Below are 15,803 nucleotides of genomic sequence, written 5' to 3' on the forward strand. Positions count from 1 at the left end.
CATGGGACTGACTCGAATAAGCTTTTGATCATGGGACTGACCCGAAAATGCTTTTGATCGTGGGACTGACCCGAAAATGCTTTTGATCATGGGACTGACCCGAAAATGCTTTTGATCGTGGGACTGACCCGAAAATGCTTTTGATCGTGGGACTGACCCGAAAATGCTTTTGATCATGGGACTGACCCGGATAACCTCTTGATTGTGGGACTGACCCGAAAATGCTTTTGATCATGGGACTGACCCGAATAAACTCTTGATCATGGGACTGACCCGAAAATGCTTTTGATCATGGGACTGACCCGAAAATGCTTTTGATCGTGGGACTGACCCGAAAATGCTTTTGATCATGGGACTGACCCGAAAATGCTTTGACAATCGGTCAGTGGGATTAAACCCGAGCCTGCCGTGATAAAATTTGTGTTGATTTTTGATTGATGATTTTTTTTTCCTTTGCTCTTCTTTTTGACTTTTGAAAATCTTTCCAAAAAATTAATTTGCCCCAGTATGATGAATTTTTGCAATGTGAGTCCAGAGTTGATTCTGTATCGCCATGCTGTTGTATTTTTTGATGAAATTTACTTGCGACATTTTCAATCTGCCTTTGTTCACCAGAGGACTCTTTCCGACACCGATTCCAGTGCGAGGTGTGCTTACTTTCATCTGTGTATGCAATTTTCTGCAAAAGAGAGAAAAAACAAAGAAATTGCCACCATCATTTGATCCGTTTTCCTTTGAGAATCGTGTAAACATGAGTCTTTCAAGGCCTTTATCAACTTTTGCTGCGGCAGTCGATTGAGTTGGATTTTTCACCCTAAGGCTTTTCCGATTTACAAACTGATCAGGTATGTGCTTTGCCATATTGTGAAGTCTGCGTAACTGACTTTGTTGAACCTTAACCCTTTTCAAGAGATGACTGAACCCAAGTGTGCTTTGAATAAACCACGGGGATTGTTATTCACCAAAATTCAAAGATAAAGAATGAAGTATGCAAGAAAATTCACATGTCATGAAAGAATAAATATGCACAAGAATGCACACATAACCATTTGTGCTTAAATTCTACAAAAATGCCATGAATGCAAGTAATTTGGAAAAATGAGCTTCCTAAGAATGTATTTGTAAAAGAATGTTTTACAAAATGACACCGTTTTGGCCAACAAATGTCATATTCAATTCTCTGGATATCTTTGTTCTGGAATTCAAAATTGACAGAAGTATGACAAAATGAGAAATCCAAATGCACCAAATCACCAGCTGTTCTTCCTCGTGCTCGCTCGCTACAAAATCCTACCTTGGTGCCCTTTCGGGTTTTTACCAAGGTTGCCCCCTCCTTTTTTTTGTTTTGTTTTGTCTTTTGTCTTTTGTCTTTTTTCTTTTTTTCCTTTTTTTTCTTTTTGAGGTGCCCTTTCGGGTTTTTACGTAAGGAAGCAATGGAAGAGCTCGACCATAATCGCCTCAGGAGTATGAGTTAAAGATTTCTGACATCAGTAAAATGCACTTCCCTTGTAAGATTAAGCGAAGGCATTATGGACATCACTTGTCAGTTGATTAGCAAACTTTCCAATAGAAATATAGCAAGTGACGAAAGCCAGGACTTTGGGCTTTTGTAATGGAGTCAGGTGGGGTATTTCAAGAAAAGTTAAGGCTTGAAAACAAATTTTGATGAGAGAGGTGCGAAATGACCTGAAATTGCATCATTTGAAATCATTTCCAAATTTTGAACGAAGCTGAGGAAAATTTGCCCCAGTTTGATTGGATTTTCTCTCTTTGCATTTTCATTGCATTTCCTCACTTTTGCATTTTTCTTTAAAGCTAATTGCCCCGGTGTGGGGTTTTCTTTTCTCTTTTCCTCTTTTTCCTTTTGATCATCTCTTTTCAAAATGAATTTGCCCCAGTATGGGGATTTTTCCTTTTCCCTCTCTGATAATCTCGTTTCAAAATGAATTTGCCCCAGTGTGGGGTTTGCAATTCTCAGGGGCTGCCAAACGAAAATTATTGTTCTGATAGCTCAAAAGGGATGACTAGGGATGAAATGTTTTGATTGGAAAGGAAGATGGCCTGACCTTTGCCTCGTCCCTTGCATGATTTCCAAAAGAAATTTGCATAATCAAAAATAAAACTTCTTACACATATCTGAGTTGATAGGTTGCAGGAATGTCTGTCCATCTGTTTCTGCCCAAAATGATTGTTCTGCCAGGTAATACCTTTTGAACGCCTAATGAGCTTTGCCAATTTGAAGCAATTTTTGCCTTTGGCTTCATCTTTCATTAGCAAAATCACTTTAGCACTTTGTTCCCTCCTTCAAAGGATCGGTGGCGGACCTTTTTGTTATGAACACAGGCCATGGGTTTTGGCAACATTGGCCATGGCACATAGCATTCAACTGTTTCTCATCAATCAAAATCAATCGTTGATGACGCTGCTTTAACCCATCAGCTTCCAACCTGGCAGGAAAGGGATTTTTCAATGAAGAATTTCTCAATGAAGGGTTTTCTCAATGAAGGCTTTCTCAATGAAGGTTTTCTCTCAAAAGAAGAGATTTTTTAATGAAAGGCTTCATCAGATTCCAGAACAGTGATATTCAAAGGATCAAATAATTTCATCTTTGGCCATCTAAAAGAATTAAAAAAATTCATGACAATGATCAAATAAACAAATAAAACCAATTGTGCATTTCATGAAACTCCAAATCAAAGCGAAAACAAGACAACACTCAATTTGCAAAAGGCGCTTTCATTAAACTATTCACACATGCAAGAAAAAGTTTTTGTGAACTTTAGCAAATGACAACCCCTAGATTTATCGAAATTATCTTCGAGGGGGAAGATAGTCAGCCATCCAACTTGTGCAGAGCTCCTTTAGGATTTTCAAATTTCGTCATTGGAGGTGGATGCCTCAAAGGTGTCCTTGTGTTTAGGAAAGGGATTTGTACTTATACTTGGTCCTTGTTCACCCTTTCCCTTTAGCACTATTTCCCCAGCCTCGATCATGTCTTGGACTTTGTGCTTAAGTGCCCTGCAATCGGCAGTTGAGTGGCCAGGTACTCCCGAATGATAGGCACAAATAGCATGTGGATTGTACCCAGCAGGCATGCCATGAAGGTAAGTTGGAGGGGGAATCACGCCTATTTTGTTGACAGCCTTCAATTGCTCATACAATTGGTCCAAAGGCCTGCCTAGGTTGACGAAGGTTCGGGTACGGCTTTGATTGTAGGTTTCAGTGGGTCGGGGATAGTTGTAGGTGGGTCTATTTGGTAGGGAAAATCTTTGGTGGTAAGGGGGTCGAGGACGAGTTTGTTGAAAGCTTGGTTGAAATATTTGGAAAGGAGTTGTAGGCGGGTTGGCATAATTTGGGCGAGGTCGAGAATGGGTGATATTGGTGTGGTGAACAGGATGAGGGCTTAAATAGTAAGAGTAAGGGTATGAGTAGGTAGGGTATTGTTGAGGTCTGGGTCTTGGGACAGGGTTTTGACTCCAGGTGAAGGTAGTTTCCCCCTCTTGCTTTTTGAATTGTTGCTTCTTCCCATTACCTCCTTGGCTTTGCAAAGCTTCCACTTGAGTTTTTAGGGCAGACACATTAACAATTTTTCTAGCCTTCACGAAATCATCAAATTCCTCAAGCTTATTAGCAATTGCGGCAAATGAGCATCCAGTCATGCGAAAAATTTCTTCAAAGTACGGCGGATCATGTGCCTTAATGAAAGTGCGTATGATTTCGTCCTCCGTCATTGGTGGCTCGACTTTTGCAGCTATTTTCCTCCACCTCTTGGCATAAGTCTTGTGATCTTCAGATGGCTTCCTCTTTGTCCCTTCCAACGTGGTTCGTGTTGGAGCCAGCTCGCAATTATACTCGTACTGCTTTACAAACGCATTGGACAGGTCCAGCCAGGTCTTTGCTTCTTCAGGTTTCAGCTTGGAATACCAGTCGAGTGCATCCCCCTCCAGACTTTCTGGGAATAGCCTCAAAGGCAGATTTTCATCATCTGTTGGCCTACCCAACTTGTTGGCGAACAGTCGGAGGTGTGTCTTGGGATTGCCCGTCCCATCATACTTGTTAAACTTCGGAGTTTTGAACCCCTCAGGCAATTGCACATTCAGGAAAAGGCAAAGCTCATCGTAATCCAGGACTCCTTGCTTGTTCACCCCCTGACTCTTCCTTATAAATTCATCAAAACAATCAAGGCGCTTAAGCAGCTTCATATCAACGGGAGCGGAAGATTCCCCCATTTCTGGCTTGGTTTGAAAAGTATGGTCCGGCAGGAATGGCTCAGCAGCAGGGTAATAAAAGGTATGTGGCTCAGGTGGTATATTTGAAGTGATTTGGGGTTGTGGACCTCGCATGTGAGTAAGAAAAAATGAAGGATGAGGAGGGTAAGTGTATGGCAAATTTGTGGTGGGATAGGTGAAAGTTTCTTCAGGTGCAATAGGGAATGATGGAGTAACAGTGGCGTGGGCCGAAGGTAGGACAAATGTCTCTTGCTCAGGCTGTCTGGCGGGTACAGGTTCAGGTTGAACTCCGCTGCTAATTAGCTCATCATCCAACTTCCTTTGAGCGGCTATCTCAGACGCCATCTCTCCAAACTTGGTAAGCATCTCAGTCAACTGAATCCCCAAACTTGCAGTCTCGGGTTGAGCGGTAGTAGCAGACCTATCTGACTGTTCTGGTTGTGAACTCATGTTTACACGATTCCTTTGGACTTGACTACGGGATCGTGTTATGATGGGGCTTCGACGAGAAGCTATGTTTAAATATTACCTGAGAATTTTTGAAAAATTGCCTTTAGATTCAATCCTCGCTTAGTTATTCCAAAGAAAATAAAGAAAGGGAAAAGAAAAAGACAAGAGTTAGTAGATATCCAGAAAATTCGGATGCATGTCCTATGGGGGAACCCTTTTTTGTGCCAAGGGTAGGCCTAGAATGAGGATGCAATCCTCTAGGGTAGGCACTATACCATACCTGATGGATCCGATCAACTCATTGAGTGAGGAGTAATTTTGAAAAATTTGGTCAATTGAAGTGAGAAGAGACGTTTATCAAAATGAGGATATCGTCCGAAGGGATTGATTGCTTTTGATTGATACAAGAATTTGCAAAAACGCACAGGTTTGACCTTGACGAACTTCTTATCGAAGAGATTGGAATTCGTTTTGACAACTTTTCTTAGTGGAGCACGGGTCAAAACTCCAACTGATCAAATGGCTGGATACAATGGATGGTTTTCTCAAAAATCGACTAAATTTCCCAATTTGAAATTGAAACCCTGATTAGTCAAATGGGTTGAATGAAATTGACCATTTATTTAAAATCGACCGGATTACCCTAAAAAGGGAAACAGGTCAAATGAATTGAATGAAATTTAACTTATCCAAAATTAATCAGATCACCCTAAAAAGGGTAAATTGATCAAATAGATTGAACGCAACTTGATTTATTCAAAATCGGCTCGATTGCCCTAAAAATGGGTAAATTGGCCAAATGAATGTGTCGCGCCCCATTTTTTTGAATGAAATAAATAAATATGGTTTAAAATGTGTTTTTGATTCAAATTGTAATTTGGAAAATGAATTGTGGTTTAAAAGGAAAAATGGGTCTAAATGGGGATTTGAGAATGCGACGATTTGACCCAAAGTTATAGTTTAAAAAGGGTTTTTTTGAAATGAAAATTGGAGTCGCCACTTGGTAATGAGTTAAGGTGTACCAAGTCACCTAAAAAATGAATTTTTTGAAAAAATAGGAAAAAGTAGTAAGAAACCCCTTTTAAACGACTCCTAGTCCACGTAAACCAAAGAAAAAGGTTCGGGAGTCACATTTGACAAAGGGGAAGGCAAGGATAAAATCCAAGGCACCCCTTTGACCTAGCCAAGGCTAGTTGCATGATTTAATCAAAGATTTTCTTGTTTTAATCAAAGAATTTATTACATTTGGATGCACTACATGAATGCAAAACGGAAAAGAAAATGCAATCCTAAATTCTATGATGTCTCTTGTGAGGCTTTTGGTCCCAAACCACATGAATTGTGGCGGCCAACAGAGGAAAACCTCATAGAGGTCGATTAATGCAAATGAGAGTTCGAATTCAAGTGTGCAAGTGTGTGAGTGTATGAAAGATGCATGAAATAATAAGTGCAAGTGTGCGAATGTAAAAAAGGGTGCATGTGTGAAATTGTATAAAATTCAAGTGTTTTTTGTGTGCAAGTGTATGAAAATAGAATAATAGATATATAAGGTAAAGTGGAATTTCATTTGTGAAGTGGAAATAAGCAAGTAATAGGTAAAATGTAGTAAAAAGTATGGTTTGAAAAATGTGAAAAATTGTGGTTAAAAATGTATGGATGGGATAAAATGAAAGTATGACCCTAGAGGGATGCAACAAATCGGGTACGGGAAAGACTCCTAACTTTTCGACTTCGATTTTCCCTTTGATTAGAAGGCGAAACTAGCGTGCTAAGGCTATCGAGTAGCCACACTCGCTCGTTTCCCTTATCGGAAGGGGACACTCACACAAAATGAACCCTATAGCTAGCATGGGATGCAACACCTAAAATGAGGGGAGAAGGGGTTCGAGGATCATGCCAAATGATAAAACTAAGGAAAATGCGTGATATGTGGTGAACAAGCAAATGATGTACTAACGAGGAGAAATCCCTAAGGGTCTAGCGTTGGACTAGCCCATTCTATGAATTCCGACTAGCGTTGGACTAGCGGAAACGTACATTCATCCATCACATTCATTCATGGCCATGGAAAGCGAGTAGACATGCCAAACACTCCTAAACACATAGCACATAACATTTAGCATGCTCAACTAGATGCAAGGCCCTAACAAAGCAGCAACACATAGCATATAAACAAGCAATAAAGCTAAGGAGCCTGTTACATTTGCGAACTAAAACAAAAGGGGAAGGGGGAAATGGACAAAATGCTCGCCGAGCCCTATCTATTACAAGCCAAGAGGTGTACACATACCCCACAAACAAATAATGAAAAAGCAAAAATAAATGAAGTAGATGACAGAAATTTAAAGCAAGGTAAGGATAGCAAATTAGGCATGCAATTCTCACTTAGCACGTTGGATCACTTAGAGAGTGACAAAAAAGATAAAAGAAAGTTATACCTCCCCCGTTTGTGAAGCTAGTAAAAAGTAGAATGGCTTCAAAATAATAGAGGAATCAATGCACCAATTAAATAGTAAAGTATAAGGAAAATCACCAAAAATTCCCTTAATTGCAACTCAAATGAAATCACATAATGCATGATTACCAAAAAAGTGGAATGATCCATCAAATTCCCAAAAATAGCAACTATTAAGGACCCAATTGCAATATTAATAAATCACCCAAACCCAATTCAAACATTTTAGGAACTTCAAGGGTCCAAAAGCAAAGAGAGAGTCATGTCATGGTTCCAATTGCAATCAATTTAGGACTCAATTGCAAGAAATGAAAACATAATTGGGTCTTAATGAAACAAGGGGATATGTGAATGATCAAAATGCAATTATTCTAGGACTTGAAGGGTCAAAGTGAAAATTTTAGAAATATTTCATGCATGCGTATGAATTGCTACGAGGCTATGTTTCTGCAACAAAGTTTCAACCATTTCTTAAACTTTCTGCAACATTCCAGCCACATTTTGCTCTTTGATTCATTATCTCAAACAAACAAAAATTCAAAGTCTCAAACCACTAATACCACACGGTCATTAAACATTCATCTCACTTTCCAACATAAGATCTTTATGTTTAAACATCAGAAAATCATGCAAAAGGTCACGCAAGCAGCAAATTTCTGGAAAAACAAACATACAAGAACTGGTTCGGCACTTGAACTGTCTAAGTTCCAGCCAAGTTTTCCAACATGCTTCAAGTATTTAAGATCTAAATATGCAAACTCAGCACCAAACTTCCACTTCCCCCACCCTCTTTCTACACAAAACTGACCAATAGATTAGAAGAAACCAAAGCCTAGTGCATGGTTACAGTGAAAGAAAACAGCAAAGTAGCCACGGCAACCTTGCTCTGCTGCAAATTCTGCGACCAGCAGTTTCATGTCTTCCTTACCTAGTTCAAGGGTATTCATGCACAGTAACTCAAGTCCGGACACTTCCTAAACTGAACAGACATAGCCATGGTAGTTCAAAGCAAACAACGGCAAAAAGAAGGAAAATGCAGTCTGGCCGAATTGATAAAAATGCAACAGAATTTCTGCTATCAACAAAAACAAAACAAGTAAGCTGCTGTATTTTTTTTTTAGGCGAAACATACCTATGTGCTGAGTTAGTGGGCTATTGTGAACAAACAAATCATCGTTTTTATCAAAACACAAGCACAATCCATCTAAAAAAATTATAAAACGCGAACTGAACATTCAACGAAAGAAAATCAGCAACAAATGGCCAAAAACAGCGTCTGAATACGCATTCATCTCTCGGTCCCCAACAAGAAAAGTCTAAACACATCTTTGTTAGAAAACACTCACAGCATCCTAAACAATCAGCAAATGAAAACAATACCATCAAACGAGCAACCCAAGAGAGAACAAAAACTGATCTTTCCCGTACTGCTGTATCGAATCGAGCCTCAAGTTTGTTGCAGCGAATTTTGTGCTCGATGCTCAGCCTAAAGTAAACTAAAACCCAGGCAATAGGATCGGCAAACATCACACAAGTCAAGCAAATATAACAGTCTCACTATGAATCATATACTCAAACCCAAACTTAAACCAGACTTACGGACTAAAATGAAAGGCTACAAGCGACCATTGAACCAATAGATAGCAAAAAAGTTCAAACCAACAAAGGAAGACAGTTTCTAATTCTAAAAGAGATAAGGATATTACCTTAATCACAAAATGAATCGGGGAAGGACCAAGAAAAGAATTCGGATGATTCTGCCAGGCTTTCGGAAGACGTAAATGGAGACCAGCGATGATAACACAGCACCATCCTTGCAACTTCAAATCTCCTTTCTTCCTGACTCTGCCCCCATTCTATTTTCTGTTTTCTTCCTCCTTCTTGCCGTCCACCTTTTAGCTATCTCTCCTTCCTCTCTCTAACTTCCAACCGCCTCCTTGAAGCTCTCTCTCAATCTTTTGTTTTTCCTTATCTGGTTTCTCTCGGCGCCATCGTTCTTGGACAGAAACGATGAGCTGATTTCCTTGCTGACTCGGTGGCTAGCTGCTTCTTTGGTTCCCTTGTTGTCACTCAGAAAAATTTTCTTTCTTTTCAGCCGCTACTCCGATCCCTCTACCTTCTTCTGGTTCCTCATCTTTCTCCCTTTTTCCTCTCAGATTTTTTTTCGATCTCTTATGCCGCCGCCTACCTTCCGTTTGTTTTTTCTTTTTCTTGCCGTAACCTTCACTCCCGTCACCTCTCTCTCTCGCTCTCCCAACTCAGCCGAAACCTAGCCCCCCAAAAAATCTAGAATCCTCCCCTTCCAGGTGTCCTAGACACCTGGCCTCTTATGGCTCCTCAAATTGTGTTCAAGGACCTCCTGCCATTTCTGTTTGCAAGCTGCGTTAAAAAATGCAGCTTTTTCTGCTGCGACGTTTTTTTTTTTTTTTTTTTTTTAAAAAACAACTTGATAATTACAAAAATGATAAAATAAAAATATAAATAATAAATTGACAAAAACCAGATAATAATAATAATAATGAAAATAATTTAAAAACTAAACAACTAGAAACAACAAAAATGGCCATTTTTCCATCTTTTTTCTACATTTTTTCTTTTTCATAGTTTTTTCTCATTTTTCACCTTTTCTCTTTTTTCTAAATGAATCAAACAACAATAAAAGATAAATTAAGTCGAAATGACTAAAATAAAGCTAAATAAAACAAAATTGCTATTTTTCTTTTCTTTTTCCTCTTTTTTTTTTCCTTTTTTATGATTTTTCTTTTTTCATGATTTTTCTACGCTAAAACTTAAAAATAAAATAAAAACTAGAAACTAAAAAAAAAAACTAAAAGCAACCACGACAAATGAAAATAAAAAATAAAATAAAAAAAATTACACCAAAAATTTGGTGTCTACAGAATGAAATTGAATTAGTGATTTATTCAAAGAATCGGCCGAATGACCCTAAAAAGGGTAAATTGGTCAAATGAATTAACAATTTATTCAAAATCGACCAGGTGACCCTAAAAAGGGTAAATTGGTCAAATGACCCTAAAAAAGGTAAATTGGTCAAATGAATTGACGATTTATTCAAAATCGACCAGGTGACCCTAAAAAGGGTAAATTGGTCAAATGACCCTAAAAAAGGTAAATTGGTCAAATGAATTGACGATTTATTCAAAATCGACCAAGTGACCCTAAAAAAGGTAAATCGGTCAAATGAATTGAAATTCATGGAATGAATTGGCAAAATGGATTGGTTGAATTGTCCGGCCATTGGTTATTTCAAAGAATTAGTCTATGAGCCTTCTAAAATCACGATTTTGGCCTCAATTTATTTATCGTCTCAATAGGAGGAATCATTTGTGAATTTTCTTCAAATTAATGTCCTTTTATGCAAGGGATTTTTACCAACTTTGATAAAATGACCAAAAAGTGATTATTAGACGCTCATATTCCAAAGATCACTCTATGAAAATGATCGGATCCTACCTTACCTTGTGCACTCCTCCTTTGGATGGTACAAAATGTAAACGTGCAAGTCTCGTTGGATTAAGTATCCGAGACACAAGACGGCTTATTCCTAACACGGGATCCCCTAAATGGCATTCCCTTTCTAGGGTTTAGTGCATGATGCCAGTTATTAAAGCAGGAAAAAATGCAATTTGAAATGAAACGTGACCTAAGGAACCCTTTATCTGCCAGGGTAAGCCTAAAAATGACATGCAATCATGCAATATACCAAAATCTTTAAACGTGCAATAGCCTGTCTACAAAGGTAGGTTCTAAAAGAAAGTCATGCCAGACCTCTTATTTCCTAATGTTTGTGAATGCAAAAGACAAGAGACAAGGAAACGTGAGTTCAACACGTAATCACATAACACATTGGACAATTAAGCAACAAAGACAGATAAGGAAAGAGGGGTGGGACCCCTCCCCTCGTGAATAGTGTCCCTAGTTTAGGATAAGGCCAACTCTACCCTAGGCAATTCTATCATGGATGCATGAGGTTAGGGCTCACTAATGCATCTAGACTCGATAGGTCATAGGTCCCCGAGCCTTCAGACTTAGAAACCAAGGGTCATCAATCCCAAGGTTCTTTGTCGGTGGCTCGAGCGATTCCCCAGACATTGCTACGCACACGTCGTGTCACGGCCACATGTCTGAGTGAATCTATCAAAAATCCTCAATCTTCGACTAAAAGCTATAGGCTATTAACCCAAAGCTTAAAGCGGAAGATTAAGTGACCCCTCGGATCGTGCTACGCACACGTCGTGTCACGATCACACGTCCAAGTAGGTCGCCTAAAATCCTAACAGGGTGGAGTGGCGTGACAAGCCACTAAAAGAAAATAAGAGGGATAAAAGAAGTAAAGCGTATGCTCGTATGCTAGTTCTCGTTTGGAGGGGAGGGGTCAAGAACCAACGCGAGGCTCTAAGGTAGAATCCCCTCCCAAATGCAATGCAAAGCGCGGAATCACATACAAACATCCATTCATCAAAACAATCGTAGGCGAACGTGTGAGGAAGTGAGTTGATACGCGAAATGCAAAAATCCTAGAAAAGGGAAAAATGCAACCCTAAACATCCAATGTGATAAATAAAAAGGTTTAAAAGAAGAAAAGAATTTGACTAAATCGATTGCTCGGACTCTCAAGTCCCCAGTGGAGTCGCCAACTGTCGCGCCCCATTTTTTGATAAATAAATAAAATGGTTTAAAAAAATGTATTTTGTGATTGGAAAATGAATCGTGATTTAAAAGAAAAATGGGTCTAAATGGGGTTTTGAAAATGCGACGATTTGACCCAAAATTATAGTTTAAAAAGGGTTTTTGAAACAAAAATTGGAGTCGCCACTTGGTAATGAGTTAAGGTGTACCAAGTCACCAAAAAATGAATTTTTAAAGAAAAATAGGAAAAAGTAGTAAGAAACCCCTTTTAAACGACTCCTAGTCCACGTAAACCAAAGAAAAAGGTTCGGGAGTCACATTTGACAAAGGGGAAGGCATGGATAAAATCCAAGGCACCCCTTTGACCTAGCCAAGGCTAGTTGCATGATTTAATCAAAGATTTTCTTATTTTAACCAAAGAATTTATTACATTTGGATGCACTACATGAATGCAAACCCTAGACCTAGGGGTATTGGGGGAAATTTCTCTTCAAAGGTTAAGTGGTGCCAATCACATTAATTGTGAAGCCCAATAACGATCCTTCGAAGAAGTCACGAATAATGCAAGTGGAATGCTCAAACAAGGAAAGAAAATATGAGAGGTGTGCAAATGAAGGCAAAAGTGCTCGTGTGCAAGTAAAGGGATAAAAAATGCATATGTGCAAATGAGACAAAGTGTTCGTGTGCAAGTGAAGGGATAAAAAGGTGTACGTGTGCAAATGAGAGGAGAAGTGTTCGTGTGCAAGTGAAGGGATAAAGGTGTATGTGTGCAAATGAGAGGAGAAGTGAAAGTATAAAATGATAAAGTGGATTAAAAAATGCATGAGCCTAGGGAATCCATGCATATTGGGTACGGGGAGACCTAAATCGTGACTTAATTTGCCCTTTTATAGAGGGAATACAAGCATGCTAAGGCTTAGAAAAAGCCACACTCGTCTATATCCCATATTTAAGGGGACTCTCAATCAAATGAACCCTATAGCTAGCATGAAATGCAAAAAATCCTAAAATGGAGGGAAAAGGGGTTCGAGGGGCATGCAAAATGATAAAACTAAAAAGAATGCATGACATGTAATGAACATGCAAATATGTGCTAACGAGGGGAAATCCCTAAGGGTCTAGCGTTGGACTAGCCCATTCTATGAATTCCGACTAGCGTTGGCCTAGTGGAAACGTACATTCATCCATCACATTCATTCATGCTATGGAAAGCGAGTAGACATGCCAAACACTTATAAACACAGCACATAAAACTTAGCATGCTCAACTAGATGCAAGAACCTAATTAAAGCAAGTAACACATAACACATAGGCAATTAAAACCCTAACTATTACATTTGCTAGCTAGGCACACGTCTTCGATAGGTCTTCATTGAATGCTCCTCCAAGCCCTATCTATTACAAGCCAAGAGGTGTACACATACCCCATAAAGAAGAACTTAAATAAAAGCAAAAGTAAATGAAATGAAAGAACTAAAGAAAGGCAATGAAAGCAAATAGTCATGTAATTTCCACGTAACACGTTGGATCACATAGGAGAGACACAAAAAGGGATAAAAGAAAATATACCGCCCCCTTTGAATGGTGTCCAAATGAAAGAAAAATGGCTTCAAAACAATAAAAAGGTCAAGGTACCACTTTAATTGAGAAAAATTAAAAGAAATGCGCAAATCTAAAGCTCACTTGATCGTAAAGCCCCTAAAGTCATGACTTAAGTGCAATTGACAAAACATGGTAGTTAATTGAAGCAAAGCAAGCAATGAAATTGCAAAAATTAAAGCTGTCAAGGACCAAATTGAGGATATTATTCAATTTATGGGTCATATTGGCACAATGGGAAACTTGATGGGTCAAAGTGCAATTTTGAATGATTTTTATGCATGCAGCAACGTAAGAAAACAAAATTTTCTGCAACTACAAAACCTGTTGCCTTTCTCAAACCTGCGGCAAGTTCCAGCAAACAACTCCATCCATTTTATCATACAAACAAATTCATCAACCCAGAAATTATTGACCCAATTCAAAACATGAAATTTTGGGTGCAAGATTAAGATGGCAAATCTGGTTTTGATCATCAACAAAAGAAGGAAATTCATTATCCATCAATAACAAAAGAAGCAAATCTGGCTTTGTGCACCTTCAGCCGCAGCTTTTCTTGCATTTCAACATACAAATGTGTTCACCATATACCAGAATTTTAACTACCAATCACCAACTAAACTTGTAACTTCATTGTAGGATTGAAACAAGAAAATGGAGCTAATCATCAAAGGTAGAAAGAAAACTAAACAGCAAAAGAATGAAACAGAAAAAAACGCAGCAGGCTTTCTGCAATTCGGCACTTTACAAAATCCAGCTTTCAAACACAATCAAATCCAAGCAGAACTACCACACAATCCTCTCCCTTTTGTATCATGAAACTGGTAGATTTAAACACCAAAAGTCGGATAACAACATGCACATTTGGACAGCTCAAGCAATCTTCATATAAAGCTTATGAAACATTTCTGCAACAATAAGAAGTTTTCGGCAGCCAGCAAAAGCTTTGGGAATTTCGGCAACCAAAAGTGCATTTGCTGCAAATTCCTTCGACAGCCTTTGCAATTTTCACACGATCCTTTGGTAAACAAAATTTGTACCACAGCTTTGACACAACTTCAATCAAAACATGGTTGGAAACCTCTAGAAAAAACAATTGCTGGAAACATTTAATTGTCAACTTTCACGCAGAAACTACAAAGACCCACTCTTCGAACTGAAATTATTCCTACGCCACTCTCCCTTCTACAAACTTCTGCAACTTTCGAATATTAGCGGTTTGATTCCAACAAGAAGAACCATTCGAACCTTCTAAAATAATCGCCAAAATCTCCAACTAAACATCTAGCTTTATAAACAGAATTTTAGGACAAAGATATACGAATGCAGAAATGAAGATGTATATTATCAACTGTAAACTTAGCAAAACAGAAATCGCATCAGCGCATCAGGACAAATGGGAAAAATGAACCCACAACATGCTATTTTAACCTGAAAAGCAGTCCAATCCACTACCACGCACTGAACTAGACATAAAAAACAGATTATACGCGTACAGAAATAGAACCCATTGGACATAATCACAGGCTCCAGTTGGAATGATTGAACCAAACATCTTTACCGACTTGTCATGACCTCTAGGAACTGAATAGAGACTCAAAACTTAGACCTTCATCACAAATTCTGGGAGCAAAATAGACATAAAGTCGGCCTAAACGAAATCAAAAATGCAGGAGAAGGAAAAACGGAAGGGATGGTTTGTGAAGTCGGCACAAAATCTGGATACTATCATTAGTAAAGAAAACTCAGCTACAAGGACACAATACACAACTAAAGAAAGCATCTTTAGCCTGTAAAATACAAGTAACAAGCAAGGAAGATTACCACAAAAGGAATAAACTTGCAGGCAAACAGATTCTTGTACCTCCTGGTCATATCCGAAAATTTCAGACAGGAAGAGGTTGTGGGTTACCTGTTTTGATGCTATAGAACGGGATTTATGGTTGGAATCTGAAGAAAAGGACTTGACTTCACCACAATCTGAGGGAAGATAAGCTGCGGATCCTCTTTTCCTTTGTTTCTCAGCTTCGATCCTCCAGTCACTTTTCACGAAATCTCCTTCTTTCCTGCTCCTTTTCCCTCTCTCAGAGTCACGGCTTTTCTTAGCCTTTCTCTCCTTTCTTTCTGGCGTCTAAACGTTACCTTCCTTGGTTCCTTCCCCTCTCTATTTCATTCCCTTTCCTGTTTTCACTTTCCGTTTTCTCCTTGTCGAACTCACGACCGCCTTTTCCTTCTCTTCCTGTTTTTCCTTTTCTTTCTTTTGCCTTATCTCACTCTATCCCGTCATTCCCCCTCGTAGCTCTCTCTATTTTCAGCCTTGTCTTCCCCCATTTTGGTTTCTCCCCCTCTCTCCTCTTTTGCGGCTGTCCCTTCTCTTGCTTTTTTATATCATCAACCCCCCTCCTAAACCCTTAAAACAT

General features: G+C 38.9%; 1 long non-coding RNA gene across 1 annotated transcript; it reads right to left on the reverse strand.

Annotated features, from left to right (window-relative positions):
- Window positions 1-6,813: 6,813 nt before the first annotated feature.
- Window positions 6,814-9,189, reverse strand: LOC140016372 (uncharacterized). Its single transcript, XR_011822756.1, has 2 exons — window positions 8,841-9,189; window positions 6,814-8,630 (listed from the first exon to the last, which is right to left on the reverse strand). It is a non-coding gene; the product is annotated as an uncharacterized lncRNA (long non-coding RNA).
- Between the last annotated feature and the right edge of the window lie 6,614 nt (window positions 9,190-15,803).

Source organism: Coffea arabica, chromosome 11c (genome assembly GCF_036785885.1).
Source record: "Coffea arabica cultivar ET-39 chromosome 11c, Coffea Arabica ET-39 HiFi, whole genome shotgun sequence".
NCBI lineage: Eukaryota > Viridiplantae > Streptophyta > Magnoliopsida > Gentianales > Rubiaceae > Coffea > Coffea arabica.